Genomic DNA, 14,123 nt, shown 5'->3' on the forward strand with positions numbered 1-14,123 from the left:
CCCTTTTCAGGGCAAAGCATACTCAGTGTAGGCCCTCGGGATTTCTGTAGAGTACGTTTAAGCAAGCTTCATTCTATATTCAGGACGCATACCATTGTGAGGAGTTGGCACGATTAGATGCCCCAAGGTCTGCAGGTATTGGATAATCAGATGCAATATATATAATAATGTGTGAAATTTTTGAAGAAATATAAAATAGAATAAAAAATAGTAATGAAAACCAAGGTATCAAAATGATTCCAAGTAGAACTTTCAGAAATGAAAAAAAAGTTGAAATTAAAAACAATATATGTGAATTAAATAAATTAAACATGGCTGAAGGCAGAATTAGTGAACTGGAATATATACCTGAAGAAATTATCCAGTGTGCAGCATTGAGAGATGGGAGATGGAAAGTGAGACTAGAGAAGTGGAGGGTAGGATAAAAGTGTGCTGTGACTGTGTAGTTGGAATCCCAGGATGGAAAAGTATGGAGGAGGAGGAGAGGCGTTATTCAAAGTGTTAATAGTGTTGACTTTTCAGAAACTAATGAGAGATAAATCTGTAGATTTAGGAAGCACACTATTTCCTAAACAGTATAAGTAAGAGGAAACCCACACCCATAGCAGCAAAGACAAAAAGACCTTAAGCCAGAGGTAAAAGAGAGATTACCTACAAAGGAATGTCTGTTAGGTTGACAACGGATGTCTCATTAGCATGAATAGAGGCCACTGGAGAGTGGAGTAACTCCTCAAAGTGATGAGAGAATATAAATTTCAGTATAGAATTGTGTATCAGGTATATTTTACAGAAAAACATCAATGTTTTCATGTATTTGGTAATTGTTAGGTTAGATTATTTGGACTACCTGCTATCCTCCTATACCCCACCCTATGGAAAACAATTAAAATTGTTGGATTAAAGAAAAAAATCAAGGGCTTCCCTGGTGGCTCAGTGGTTGGGAATCCGCCTGCCAATGCAGGGGACACGAGTTCGAGCCCTGGTTTGGGAAGATTCCACATGCCATGGAGCAGCTGAGCCTGGGTGCCACAACTACTGAGCCTGTGCTCTAGAGCCCGTGAGCCACAACTACTGAAGCCCAAGTGCCTAGAGCCCGTGCTCCACAACAGGAGAAGCCGTTGCAATTAGAAGCCCGTGCACCGCAACAAAGAGTAGCCCCTGCTGTCTGCAATTAGAGAAAAGCCTGCACGCAGTAACGAAGACCCAACTCAGCCAAAAAGAAAAAAAAAAGAAAAGAAAAAAATCAAAAAGACTGACAATATTGCAAGGAAGTTTTAAACCAAAATATAACAAAGAAAGAACCCAGAAAGGTAATTTAAACACCATAGGATGGAATCTACCTTTGCCTTAAGGACATTTGCTGATTTGGACAAAGTGGGGCTTTGATTTCTGAGTCCTTGCAGGCCTCTGAAGTGAAGATCTGCAGTCCTCTCAAGGTGGAGAACCTAAAAGGGGCCCTCCTCATATTAAATGGGCTCTGAAAGTCAGTGCCGTCAGAGGTAGGGTGAACTAGAAGCATACCTGCCTAACTCCATCTTTGCCCCCACCTTTTTACTAAATGTAGCAGGAAAAAAGGGGGAAAATTATGGCTGTGGATTGGCCTTTGGGAGGATTTGCAGCCCAGGTTCATATTACTTGGTAGCTCAGGGAATTGAAGCATGAATTTAAGGTTCTCTGGTTTGGTAATGCCTTCAGGCAGCAATGGGACCAAACATGAAACCTCTCTGGAGGAAGTTACCATCATCCTAAAATGCAAAAAACACCTATGACTATTTTTTAAGGATGTTGATTAGTACACAGACAAAACTGGACAAGCACACAAGGAAATAAGGCACCGTGCATGAAAACCAGTAGAAACAACCCTCTGAGATTTTAGATTCGGGGATTATCAGAAACAGACTATTGGGACTTCCCCAGTGGTCCAGTGGTAGGACTCCACGCTCCCAGTGCAGGGGCCCTGGTTCTGATCCCTCGTCAGGGAACCAGATCCCACATGCATGTTGCAACTAAGAGTTTGCATGCCGCAACTAAGAAGTCTGCATGCTGCAACTAAATATCCCTCATGCAGGAACTAAGACCCGGCGCAGCCAAAAATAAATGGTAAATAAATAAATAAATATTTTTAAAAAAGAAACAGACTATTAAATAAGCATACTCTTTATTTTTATTTACTTATTTTAAATAAATTCATTTATTTATTTTTGGCTGCGCGGGTCTTCGTTGCTGCGCATGGGCTTTCTCTAGTTGCAGAGAGCGGGGGCTACTCCTCGTTGTGGTATGCGGGCTTCTCGTTGCAGTGGCTTCTCTCGTTGTGGAGCATGGGCTCTAGGTGCACAGGCTTCAGTAGTTGTGGCACATGGACTTAGTTGCTCCGCCACGTCCCCTGCATTGGCAGGCGGATTCTTAACCACTGTGCCACCAGGGGCGTCCTGTGGCTATTCTTTTCACTTCTGATTTTAGATTTTTATTCATATCTTCCTCCTACCCCACCCCCTTCTTTTTGGTCCCCCCACCCCCCGCCACCCCCAGTGGACTGTGCCCAGTATAGACATGGTCTTGTTTGTTGTTTGACTGATTGTGCAAGTATCCACTGCTCTCCATGGATTCACATTGTCGCTTTTTTCCAGACCAATAGAATTCCAGTGGTGTGTTAATGTTGGTTCTGGTGGTGGTAAATGTTTAATATCTGGCTCTCTGGGAGAGTCAAAAACCTCCTGGCCACAGGGCTTCCATGGTGGTGCAGTGGGTAAGAGTCCGCCTGCTAGTGTGGGGGACATGGGTTTTATCCCTGGTCCAGGAAGATCCCACATGCCCCAGAGCAACGAAGCTCGTGAGCCACAACTACTGAGCCTGCTCTCTAGAGCCCGCGTGCTGCAATTACTGTAGCCCGCATGCTCTAGGGCCCAAGTGCTGCAACTACTGAGCTCACATGCTGCAACCACTGAAGCCCACGCACCTAGAGCCCGTGCTGCACAAGAGAAACTACCAGGATGAGAAGCCTGTGCACCGCGATGAAGAGTCGCCCCCGCTTGCTGCAACTGGGGAAAGCCTGTGCGCAGAAAGGAAGGTCCAATGCAGCCAAAAATAAAAATAACAATAAAAATTTTTTTTTAAGTCAAAAACAAACAAAAGCACAAAAACCTCCTGGCTTGTAGCATTTGTCAGATTCTACAGTGCTAATGCTTCTGTCATGTCCAACTTGAGCTACCAGTGTGATGCCACTTGAAGGTGGCACCAGGAGAGGCTCACGGTCAGCTCCCGTGAGCAAGTCATGCCTCCCCAGCCACTGCTGAGCCCATCCTCTGTGGCAAGGTGACCTTGTCTGTTTCCTTCTCTCCTTTGCAGTCAGGAGACTGAGGAGAAAGTGTGCCAGCCCCTGTTCTGGGCTCCTCATGGGGTAGCTCAGTTCACCCTCACAGCAGCTCTACGTGGAGGGTGCTCCTTGTCCCCAGTTTACAGGTGAGGACACCAGGGCACAAGAGGTCAGGTTACATAGCAGAGCCAGGACCTTGGTTGTGAAACTTTTAAAAAGCGATTGGTCAGACAGGTATAGGGTGCATTTCAGATTCTAATTTTCTCTTAGCAACAGTCTCTACTGCAGAATGTTCTTTTCTGAAGGGCTCTGTTCAAGGAACTGCATGATCATATGGAGAACATTTCTCTTTGGAAGCTGCCTTGTGTCTGATGGTTACACTAACCAGAAGTAAACGAAGAGGTAGTTCAAGAGGAACTTGAAATTCCTCTCATTTGGCTGTTGGATAAGAGTCTAGAAGATGCTGGTAATACTTTGCTTGGCATTCCAGACAGACTGTGGAGGCTGTTGTCAGGATGTGATGGGAATCCTTGTGCTGTGTTGCATCTCACGTATAACCAGAGACGTCTCAAGTCAACATGCCAGTTCTTTGAGCCAGTAGCTTGTTCTAAAGATGTGCTGTCAGTGGTGGGCCTCTGGGTCATCTAGGGAAGGAAAATTAGCCTTCCTGTAGGTGAGGGCCAATTAAGGGGATGCTAGCATCTCTTTGGAGGGTAGTGCCTAGTTGTTGGGATACAAGAAACTTTTGGAAGGGACTTCCCTGGTGTCCAGTGGTTAAGAATCTGCTTTCCAATGCAGGGGACATGGGTTCGATCCCTGGTTGGGGAACTAAGATCCCACATGCTGCGGGGCAACTAAGCCCATACGCCACAACCAGAGTGTAGCCTGCTCGCCGCAACGAAAAGTCCTGAGTGCCACGACTAAGATCCAACGCAGCCAAAAATGAATGAATGAATGAATAAGTAAATATTTAAAAAGAAAGTAAAATCATCTTGAAACGTTTGGAAAAGAAGTATGCAGTATTACCTGAGTAACAGTTCTAGAACCAGTTTAAAGCAGTTCCTTAGGCAGTGAAATTAGCTGCGCCTAAACCAATACCATTGCTGTGAACTCTTTAAGGGGTGCCACTGATGACATTACTTATTTCTTAAAATGCACGGAAGCACAGAAATGTTGCTCCACAGAGATTTTTGGTTTAATGGCCGAGGTGTGAGCTAGTGAGGCACACAGTCTTGAGTGAATGACTGAGAGTAACCTATTTTTATTTCAGGTGTCAATGGTAATGTAAATAGAGGTTCTCAGATGCTGGTCTGTATGTAATATGGGTGAGATGAGCAAAGGTGAGCTTTTCTTAAAACTGTATTTTTTTAAAGTGAGACATAATCCTCAGTCCTGATATTATGACTTTCTTCTTTTGATATTGAAAAAGCCATTGTTGTCTGAATTGAAGGTGATTGTAGATGACAGTTTATCCTTTCCTCCTTTTTTTTTTTTTTTTTTTTTTTTGCCATACGCAGGCCTCTCACTGTTGTGGCCTCTCCCATTGTGGAGCGCAGGCTCCGGACGCGCAGGCTCAGCGGCCATGGCTCACGGGCCCAGCCGCTCCGCGGCCTGTGGGATCTTCCCAAACCAGGGCATGAACCTGTGTCCCCTGCATCGGCAGGCGGACTCTCAACCACTGCGCCACCAGGGAAGCCCCCTTTCCTCCTTTTTTAAAAAATTTAATTTATTTATTTTGGACTGTGTTGTGTCTTTGTTGCTGCGTGCAGGCTTTCTCTAGTTGTGGCGAGCGGGGGCTACTCTTCGTTGCGGTGAGCAGGCTTCTCTCATTGTGGTGGCTTCTCTTGTTACAGATCATAGGCTCTAGGCGCGTGGGCTTCAGTAGTTGTGGCGCATGGGCTTAGTTGCTCCGCGGCATGCGGGATCTTCCCGGACCAGGGCTCAAACCCATGTCCCCTGCATTGGCAGGCAGATTCTTAACCACTGCGCCACCAGGGAAGTTCCGCATGCAAACTCTTAGTTGCATCATGCATGCGGCATCTAGTTCCCCAACCAGGGATCGAACCCAGGCTCCCTGCATTGGGAGCGTGGAGTCTTACCTACTGGACCACCAGGAAAGTCCCAGGTATTTCTTCTCTGACTTTTCAAGCTTAACAGTATCTCTGCTTTCCTTCAGTAAGACAACTACATTAGCATGCTCCTCTCCTGATTGACATGCCACAGAATTCTGACCTCCATTCTATTTTATTTTAAAATTTGATTAGTGATTTAAGGATATATTAGGATTCCTTATCACATTACTAGATAACACAAAGCTTGTTAATAGCAATAGAACAGGGATTCTGGATGGGAGTGGTAAGGTGGAGTTTTGCTGCCACTGTGAGGAAAGCTGGTGGGATATGTGTGAAGACAGGTCAGGCTCCAGACGGAGAGGCGGAAGGGGAGCACTGGGCCAGGCTGTTTTCTGTTTTGTTGTTGTTACTGAAATCCTGTAGATTTTAAATTGCAGATTATCTTATAATAAGCCTCTCTGATTTATGGATTCTTTCTGAATCTTGCACTTAGCTTCATAGCTTTTCATCAGTAATTATTTAGCCTTAATTATTTGTTTTACTGACTTTTTTCTCTCTGTCTGTTGTATACAGTATGATTTTTTTGTTTTGTTTTTAATAAAGCTTTACTTTTAAAAAAATTTTATTTATTTATTTTTGGCTGCGTTGGGTTTTTGTTCCTGCGCACAGGCTTTCTCTAGCTGCAGTGAGTGGGGGCTACTTTTCCTTGCAGTGCAGGTGCTTCTCATTGCAGTGACTTCTCTTATCACAGAACACGGGCTCTAGGTGCACGGGCTTCAGTAGTTGCAGGACACAGGCTCGGTAGTTGTGGCTCACAGGCTCTAGAGCACAGACTCAGTAGTTGTGGTGCACTGGCTTAGTTGCTCCGTGGCATGTGGGATCTTCCCGGACCAGGGCTTGAACCTGTGTCCCCTGCATTGGAAGGTGGATTCTTAACCACTGTGCCACCAGGGAAGTCCCTTCTGCCCATTTTTGGATTGGGTTGTTTGTTTTTTTAATATTGAGCTGCATGAGCTGTTTATATATTTTGGAGATTAATCCTTTGTCTGTTGATTCGTTTGCAAATATTTTTTCCCATTCTGAGGGTTGTTTTTTCGTCTGTTTGTAGTTTCCTTTGCTTTGCAAAAGCTTTTAAGTTTCATTATGTCTCATTTGTTTATTTTTGTTTTTATTTTCATTACTCTAGGAGGTGGATCTAAAAAGATCTTGTTGTGATTTATGTCAAAGAGTGTTCTTCCTGTGTTTTCCTTTAAGAGTTTTATACTGTCTGGTCTTACAGTTAGGTCTCTAATCCATTTTGAGTTTATTTTTGTGTATGGTGTTAGGGAGTGTTCTAATTTCATTCTTTTACATGTAGCTGTCCAGTTTTCCCAGCACCACTTATTGAAGAGACTGTCTTTTCTCTGTTGTGTATCCTTTCCTCCTTTGTCATAGGTTAGTTGACCATAGGTGTGTGGGTTTATCTCTGTTCCATTGATCTATATTTCTGTTTTTGTGCCAGTACCATATTATCTTGATTACCGTAGCTTTGTAGTATAGTCTGAAGTCAGGGAGTCTGATTCCTCCAGCTCCATTTTTTTCCCTCAAGACTGCTTTGGCTATTTAGGGTCTTTTGTGTCTCCATACAGATTTTAAGATTTTTTGTTCTAGTTCTGTAAAAAAAATGCCATTGGTAATGTGATAGGGATTACATTGAATCTGTAGATTGCTTTGGGTAGTGTAGTCATTTCTGTGAATGTGGTTTTTGTTCCACAGGCTGCAGGATTGTAGTTCTTCTTGCTTCTGCTGTCTGCCCTCTGGAGGATGAAGCTATCTGAGAGGCTTGTGCAAGCTTCCTGATGGGAGGGACTGGTGGTGGGTAGAGCTGGCTATTGCTCTGGTGGGCAGAGCTCATTAAAACTTTAATCCACTTGTCTGCTGATGGGTGGGGCTGGGTTCCCTCCCTGATGGTTGTTTGGCCTGAGGCGACCCAACACTGGAGCCTACATGGGCTCTTTGGTGGGGCTAATGGCGGACTCTGGGAGATCTCATGCCAAGGAGTACTTCCCAGAACTTCTGCTGCCAGTGTCCTTGTCCTCACAGTGACACACAGCCACCCCCCCCGCCTCTGCAGGAGACCCTCCAACACTAGCAGGCAGGTCTGGTTCAGTCTCCTGTGGGGTCACTGCTCCTTCCCCTGGGTGCCTATGAGCGCACTACTTCGTGTGTGCCCTCCAAGAGTGGAGTCGCTGTTCCCCCCAGTCCTGTCGAAGTCCTGCAGTCAGCTTCCACTAGGCTTCAAAGTCTGATTCTCTAGGAATTCCTCCTCCTGTTGCCGGACCCCCAGATTGGGAAGCCTGACATGGGGCTCAGGACCTTCACTACAGTGGGTGGACTTCTGTGGTATAAGTGTTCTCCAGTTTGTGAGTCACCCAGCCAGCAGTTATGGAATTTGCTTTTATTGTGATTGCGCCCCTCCTACCGTCTCACTGTGGCTTCTCCTTTGTCTTTGGTTGTTGGGTATCTTTTTTGGTGAGTTCCAGTGTCTTCCTTTCGATGTATGTTCAGCAGTTAGTTGTGATTCTGGTGCTCACGCAAGAGGGATTGAGTGCACATCCTTCTACTCCGCCATCTTGAGCCAATCTCCAGCAGGCGGACTCTTAACCACTGCAGCACGATGGAAGCCCTACAGTATGTTTTTAAAAAAGTAATATTGAGGGACTTCCCTGGCAGTCCAGTGGTTAAGACTTTGCGCTTCCACTGCAGAAGGCACAGGTTCACTCCCTGGTGGGGGTACTAAGATCCCGCATGCTGTGTGGCCAGAAAAAAAATAATAATAATATTGAGGTGTAATTTATATACAATAAATGGACCCACTTTATATTTGTGGTTCTGTGTATTTTGACAAATATACCACCACAATCAAGATTTAGAGCATTTGCATCACCCCCAAAACTCCCTCCTGTCACTCCCTCCTGCTGCAGCCCTTGATCCTAAGCAACCACTAGTCTCTTTGTCACCATGGGTTCATTTTGCTGTGTTTAAAAGTACATATAGGGGGACTTCCCTGGTAGCGCAGTGGTTGAGAGTCCGCCTGCCGATGCAGGGGACACGGGTTCATGCCCTGGGCCAGGAAGATCCCACATGCCGCGGAGCGGCTGGGCCCGTGAGCCACGGCCGCTGAGCCTGCGCGTCCGGAGCCTGTGCTCCGCAACGGGAGAGGCCACAGCAGTGAGAGGCCCACGTACCGCAAAAAAAAAAAAAAAAAAAAAAAAAAAAATTTCATATAAATGGAATCTTTTAGTTTTACTTTTTTGTCTCCAGCTTCCTTTATTTACCATGTTTATTAGATTCATCTGTGTTTACAGATGTGCTTGTTCCTTTTTGCTGAGTAGTATTCCATTGTAGATATACCATCCTTTGTTTATCCTTTCACCTGTTGATAGATATTTGCATTGTTTCCAGTGTTTGACTGTTATGAATAAGGCAGCTATGAACATTCATTTACAAGGAGTCTTTGTTTAGATTTTTGATTTCATTACTCTAGGTTAATACCTCAGATTGGAATTACTGGGTCACACGGTAAGTGTATGCTTAACTTTATAACAGGCTGGCGAAGTGTTTTCCATCGTGGTTGTGCCATGTTATGGTCCTACTCACAGTGTATGGGAGTGTCAGTTCAGCATCCTCATCAACACATGGTATTGATCGCCTTTAAATTTTAGCCCTTCTAGTGGTACCTTATTGTGGTTCTGATTTGCATTTCCTCGATAACAATGTTAATCATCTTTTCATGTGCTTATTGGCTCTTTGTATATCTTCTTTTATGAAGTGTCTGTCCAAATTTTTTGTCCATTTTGTTCAGTTGAGTATTTTTTTTTAAATATTGCTTTGTAAAAGTTCATTACACGTTCTTGATAAGAATGCTTTGTCAGATATAGACAGCAAATACTTTTCTCCTGGTCTCTGACTTATCTGTTTATTTTCTTAATGGTATCATTCAAAATTGAAGTTTTCAATTTTGATGAAATCCTGTTTATCAGTTGTTTTTTTAATTTTTATTGAGCTATAGGGGATAGTTTGGGAAATATCTCTGCAAGTTATGCCCCACTAGGGAAACGTCCCTTCTAATTTTCCTGGGTTAGCTTTCAGAGCTTTTTAGTTTTCTTGGAGCCGCTGCTCTTGCTGGCAGCAGCCTCTTCAGGTCCCCTTTTTCTTGGGGACACTCTTGTTTCCTGGCTCTTCAGGGTCACTTACTGGTTCCTCTTTGGGGAAAGATTTCATCCTTTTGGGAGGACTTCCACTGCCAGCTGTCTCTTCAAGATCACTACTAACCAGCTCCTCTGTGGAAGATTTCTTTTTCTTGGGTTTGGAGAAGAAGACAGATGGGTCTTCCATTCCATTCTCCTGAGGAGCCTTCTGGGGCTTTTGCTTCCTTTTGGGCCTTTCACTTGTCTCCTCACATTCCTCTGGGGTACTACTGCTGTTCTCTGAAGATGCCAGGGCAATTGCAGCCAGCCATTTGTTTTCCTTCTTCAAGCATTTCTTCTCCTGTTTCTCCAGCTTCCTAGTAATCTCAGCAGCTGCTTCATCTGCCTGAACGCCTCCTTCATGATATGCAGATTGTTTCGTGGAATCTCTCCAGTCTCATAGAAGGACAGCCACTCCTCAACTTGTTCTTGAAGCTTCTCCCCCAATAACACTGGTGGGTCCTCAGAGGAGCAATCAATTTGTGAGGCAATACTGCATTTGCTTGACAGGTGTTAGGAGATGTGGCCAATGAAGGTAGAGTGGAAAATGAGTCCATATTTTGGGGTGTTACCCCTTGTCTTCAGGGCTCTGGAAACTTGGTCCCTTTGCTGGCCCCAGAGAATCCCTCAGACACCAGGACTGGCTGTTTATAATTTTTTTTTTAATTTGTCTTTTCTTGTATCTTATCTACCACAAGTTCACAAATCTTTTTTTTTTTTTTTTTTTTTCCCGGTACGCGGGCCTCTCACTGTTGTGGCCTCTCCCGTTGCGGAGTACAGGCTCCGGACGCGCAGGCTCAGCAGACATGGGTCACGGGCCTAGCCGCTCTGCGGCATGTGGGATCTTCCCGGACCAGGGCACAAACCTGTGTCCCCTGCATCAGCAGGCGGACTCCCAACCACTGTGCCACCAGGGAAGCTTATTTTTAATTAAATTAATTAATTTATGTTTTTTATGGCTATGTTGGGTCTTATTTGTGGCACGTGGGATCCTCGTTGAGGCATGTGGGATCTTTCATTGAGGTGCACGAACCCGATAGTTGTGGCACGTGGGCTTAGTTGCCCCGCGGCATGTGGGATCTTAGTTCCCCAACCAGGGATCGAACCTGTGTCCCCTGCGGTGGGTTCTTTACCCCTGGACTGCCAGGGAAGTCCCCCCAAATATTTTTTTCTTAAGTTTTCTTCTAAAAATTTTAGTGTCAGCTTTTATGGTTAAGCCTGTGATCCGTGCACGATGTGAGGTAAGGGTTGAGGTCATTTTACATATATTCAGTTTTTCACAATCAGTTGTTGAAAAGGATTATACTTTCTCTATCAAATTGCTTTAGTACATTTATTGAAAGTCAGTTGACCATATATGTGTTCATCTGTTTCTGGACTTCTCTACTTTGTTCTGTTGAACCACTAGAACCACACTGTCTTGATTAATCTCACCTTATAGTAAGTCTTGAAATAGGTGGTGTTAGCACTCCAAGTTTGTTCTTCCTATTCAAAATTGCTTTGGCTAGTCTAGGTCTTTTTCCATGTACATTTTAGTATCAAGTTGTCAATTTCTGTTTTTAAAAATCTGCTAGGATTTATTTGGGGTTGCACTGAATCAGTAGACCAGTTTAAGGAAAACTGATATCTTAACAGTATTGCATTTTCTCATCCATGAATATAGTATATCTCTCCATTTATTTAAGTCTTCTTTAATTTCTCTCAGCAGCGTTTCGTAGTTTTCAGTGTGCGGATCTTTTTTAAAAAATAAATTTATTTATTTATTTTTGGCTGTGTTGGGTCTTTGTTTTTGTGCTTGGGCTTTTTCTAGTTGTGGTGAGTGAGGGCTACTCTTTGTTGCTGCGTGGGGGCTTCTCACTGTGGTGGCTTCTCGTTGCGGAGCACGGGCTCTAGGCGTGCGGGCTTCAGTAGTTGTGGCACGCAGGCCAAGTAGTTGTGGCTTGCGGGCTCTAGAGCGCAGGCTCAGTAGTTGTGGCACATGGGCTTAGTTGCTCTGCAGCATGTGGGATCTTCCCAAACCAGGTATTGAACTCATGTCCCCTGCATTGGCAGGTGGATTCTTAACCAGTACGCCACCAGGAAAGTCCCTCAGTGTGCAGATCTTGCACATATTTTATTAAATTATTCTGAAGTATTTCACGTTTTTGAATGTTGTTAGCAGAAGTTAAATATTTTTTATTTACCAATTTTTGTTGCTAGTATATAGAGAAACAATCACTTTTTGGATATTGACCTTGTAACTGGTAAGCTAGCTGTTCACTCTCATTAATTCTTGTAGCTCTTTTCCTTATAGATTTCTTAGGCATTTCTGCTTACACAATCATATTATTTGTTAGTAAAGAAAATTTTACTTATTGTTTTTCAATCTGTATGTGTTTTATTTCTTTTTCTTGTCTTATAGTACTACCTGGGACCTTCGCTACAATCTTGAATATAAGTGGTTAGAGTTTGTTGTTCCAGTCTTAGGAGGAAAGCATTCAGTCTTTTCACCATTAAGTGTGCTGATGGCTGTAGGTTTTTTAGTAGATGTCCTTTATCAGGTTCAGGAAGTTCCCTTCTATTCCTCATTTATTGAGAGTGTCATGAAAGTATGTTGTATTTTTTTCAAATTACTCAAACCCAACTATATTACATGTAAATGATCTAAGTATTTTAATTAAAAGGCAGAGAATAACAGACAGAATAACAAAGCAAGACCTTATCAATCAGTCTTTGCTGTTTAAAAAGAAACTCTTTTAAAATTTTTATTAATTAAGAAGAACTTTATAGAAGTATCATCGACAAATCAAAATTGTACATATTTAAGGTGTACAACGTGATGCTTTGATATATGTATACATCGTGAAATAATTACCACCATTAAGTTAATTAGCATACTGTCTTGATTTTCATTCTATTTATCTGGCTATTCTTAGTCTGTATTCTTTGCTCAGGACCACTATTAGGCCTTAAAATATTTTAGCTTCACGGATGCTATTTTCTTCTCATCCTGTATCTTTTCTCTACAATCTCATGGCTTCATTTATTCTCTGTGGCTTCATTTATTTCTCCACCTCAAACTGTTTCCCTGAGTTTACCATGCATACATCCAATTGCCTACATGCCAGATTTTCTTAGATCTTTCAAATGAATATCAAGCTTGTGTACAAAGCCAAAGAAGTTAATGATTTTCACTGCAAACATGTGAATGATGTCCTGTGAAATTGTGCAATGTAATGATCTTTATAAGATTCCTATATCTGTGAATGTCTCCAGCTATGTATGCAGTCAAGAACCAAAATCAATCCTTGACCTTTTTTCTTCCACATCCAGTTACGTCATTGAGTTCTGCCCCTGTATCGTATATTTCCATAGCTCTCTATACATATTGTACCTGAAATTTTAAATATTGTGTAACTGATTATATATTTGCATGATTATATAATCATTACAAAAACTCCCCTAGTAGGCTGAATTTTCCGTGAAGTCACAGACTGTATTTACTTTGCTCACTGTTATAATGCTTATATATAATGCAGTTCTGGCTTATAATAGATGCTAAATACGTGCTTTTCAATGAATTAACAAAGCATATGAGTAAAATTAAATATTTTATAAAATATCGTCTCAGGTCTTTTTATTTTTATTTTTTTTTATTATTTTTTTTTATTTTTTTTTTTGTGGTTTTTGTGGTATGCGGGCCTTTCACTGTTGTGGCCTCTCCCGTTGCGGGGCACAGGCTCCGGATGCGCAGGCTCAGCGGCCATGGCTCACGGGCCCAGCCGCTCCGCGGCACGTGGGATCTTCCCGGACCGGGGCACGAACCCGTATCCCCTGCATCGTCAGGCGGACTCTCAACCACTGCGCCACCAGGGAAGCCCTCGTCTCAGGTCTTTTTAGAATTACGTGACTCTTTTGAGGATCATACTTTTTTTTTTTTTTTTTTTTTTTTTTGCGGTACGTGGGCCTCTCGCTGCTGTGGCCTCTCCCTTTGCGGAGCACAGGCTCCGGACGCGCAGGCTCAGTGGCCGTGGCTCACGGACCCAGCCACTCCGCAGCATGTGGAATCCTCCCGGACCGGGGCTCGAACCCGTGTCCCCTGCATCGGCAGGCGGACTCTCAACCACTGCGCCACCAGGGAAGCCCCATACTTTTTTATTTTAAATTGAATTTTATTTATTTTTTTATACAGCAGGTTCTTATTAGTCATCCACATTATACGCATCAGTGTCTACATGTCAATATGAATCTCCCAATTCATCACACCACTTTAAATATAAAATTACAAATAGGTTGACAGTAAAAGGATGTTAAAAGATATAGCAAATATAAACCACAAGAATGGTATGCTGTAATAGTGTCAGACAAGGCAGACTTCAAGATACCCTATATTCACTTCAAGACACTCACCCACTCTCGCTGGAAACAGGGCGCATAGAAGCCACCTCTAGCTGTCATGTCTGGCAAGTTCTTGTTTGGAAACAAAGCCTTGGTTAGGTGGGGGTCCTCCCTCTGGTTCCCCTCTTTCCC

General features: G+C 43.3%; 1 protein-coding gene across 4 annotated transcripts in view; it reads left to right on the forward strand.

Moving 5' to 3' along the window:
• The window catches only part of PPP6R2 (protein phosphatase 6 regulatory subunit 2), a 76,181-nt gene that overhangs the window by 19,417 nt on the left and 42,641 nt on the right, over positions 1-14,123 (forward strand). The window contains exon 1 of one of the 4 annotated variants that reach the window (XM_067010524.1): positions 10,049-10,069. The exons of the other annotated variants lie outside the window; for them this stretch is intronic. The gene's annotated coding sequence lies outside the window, so the exon portion shown is untranslated. Of the gene's footprint in view, positions 1-10,048; positions 10,070-14,123 lie in introns of those variants that run through there. 4 annotated transcript variants of the gene reach the window in all.

The sequence above is a fragment of the Kogia breviceps genome, chromosome 12 (assembly GCF_026419965.1).
Source record: "Kogia breviceps isolate mKogBre1 chromosome 12, mKogBre1 haplotype 1, whole genome shotgun sequence".
NCBI lineage: Eukaryota > Metazoa > Chordata > Mammalia > Artiodactyla > Physeteridae > Kogia > Kogia breviceps.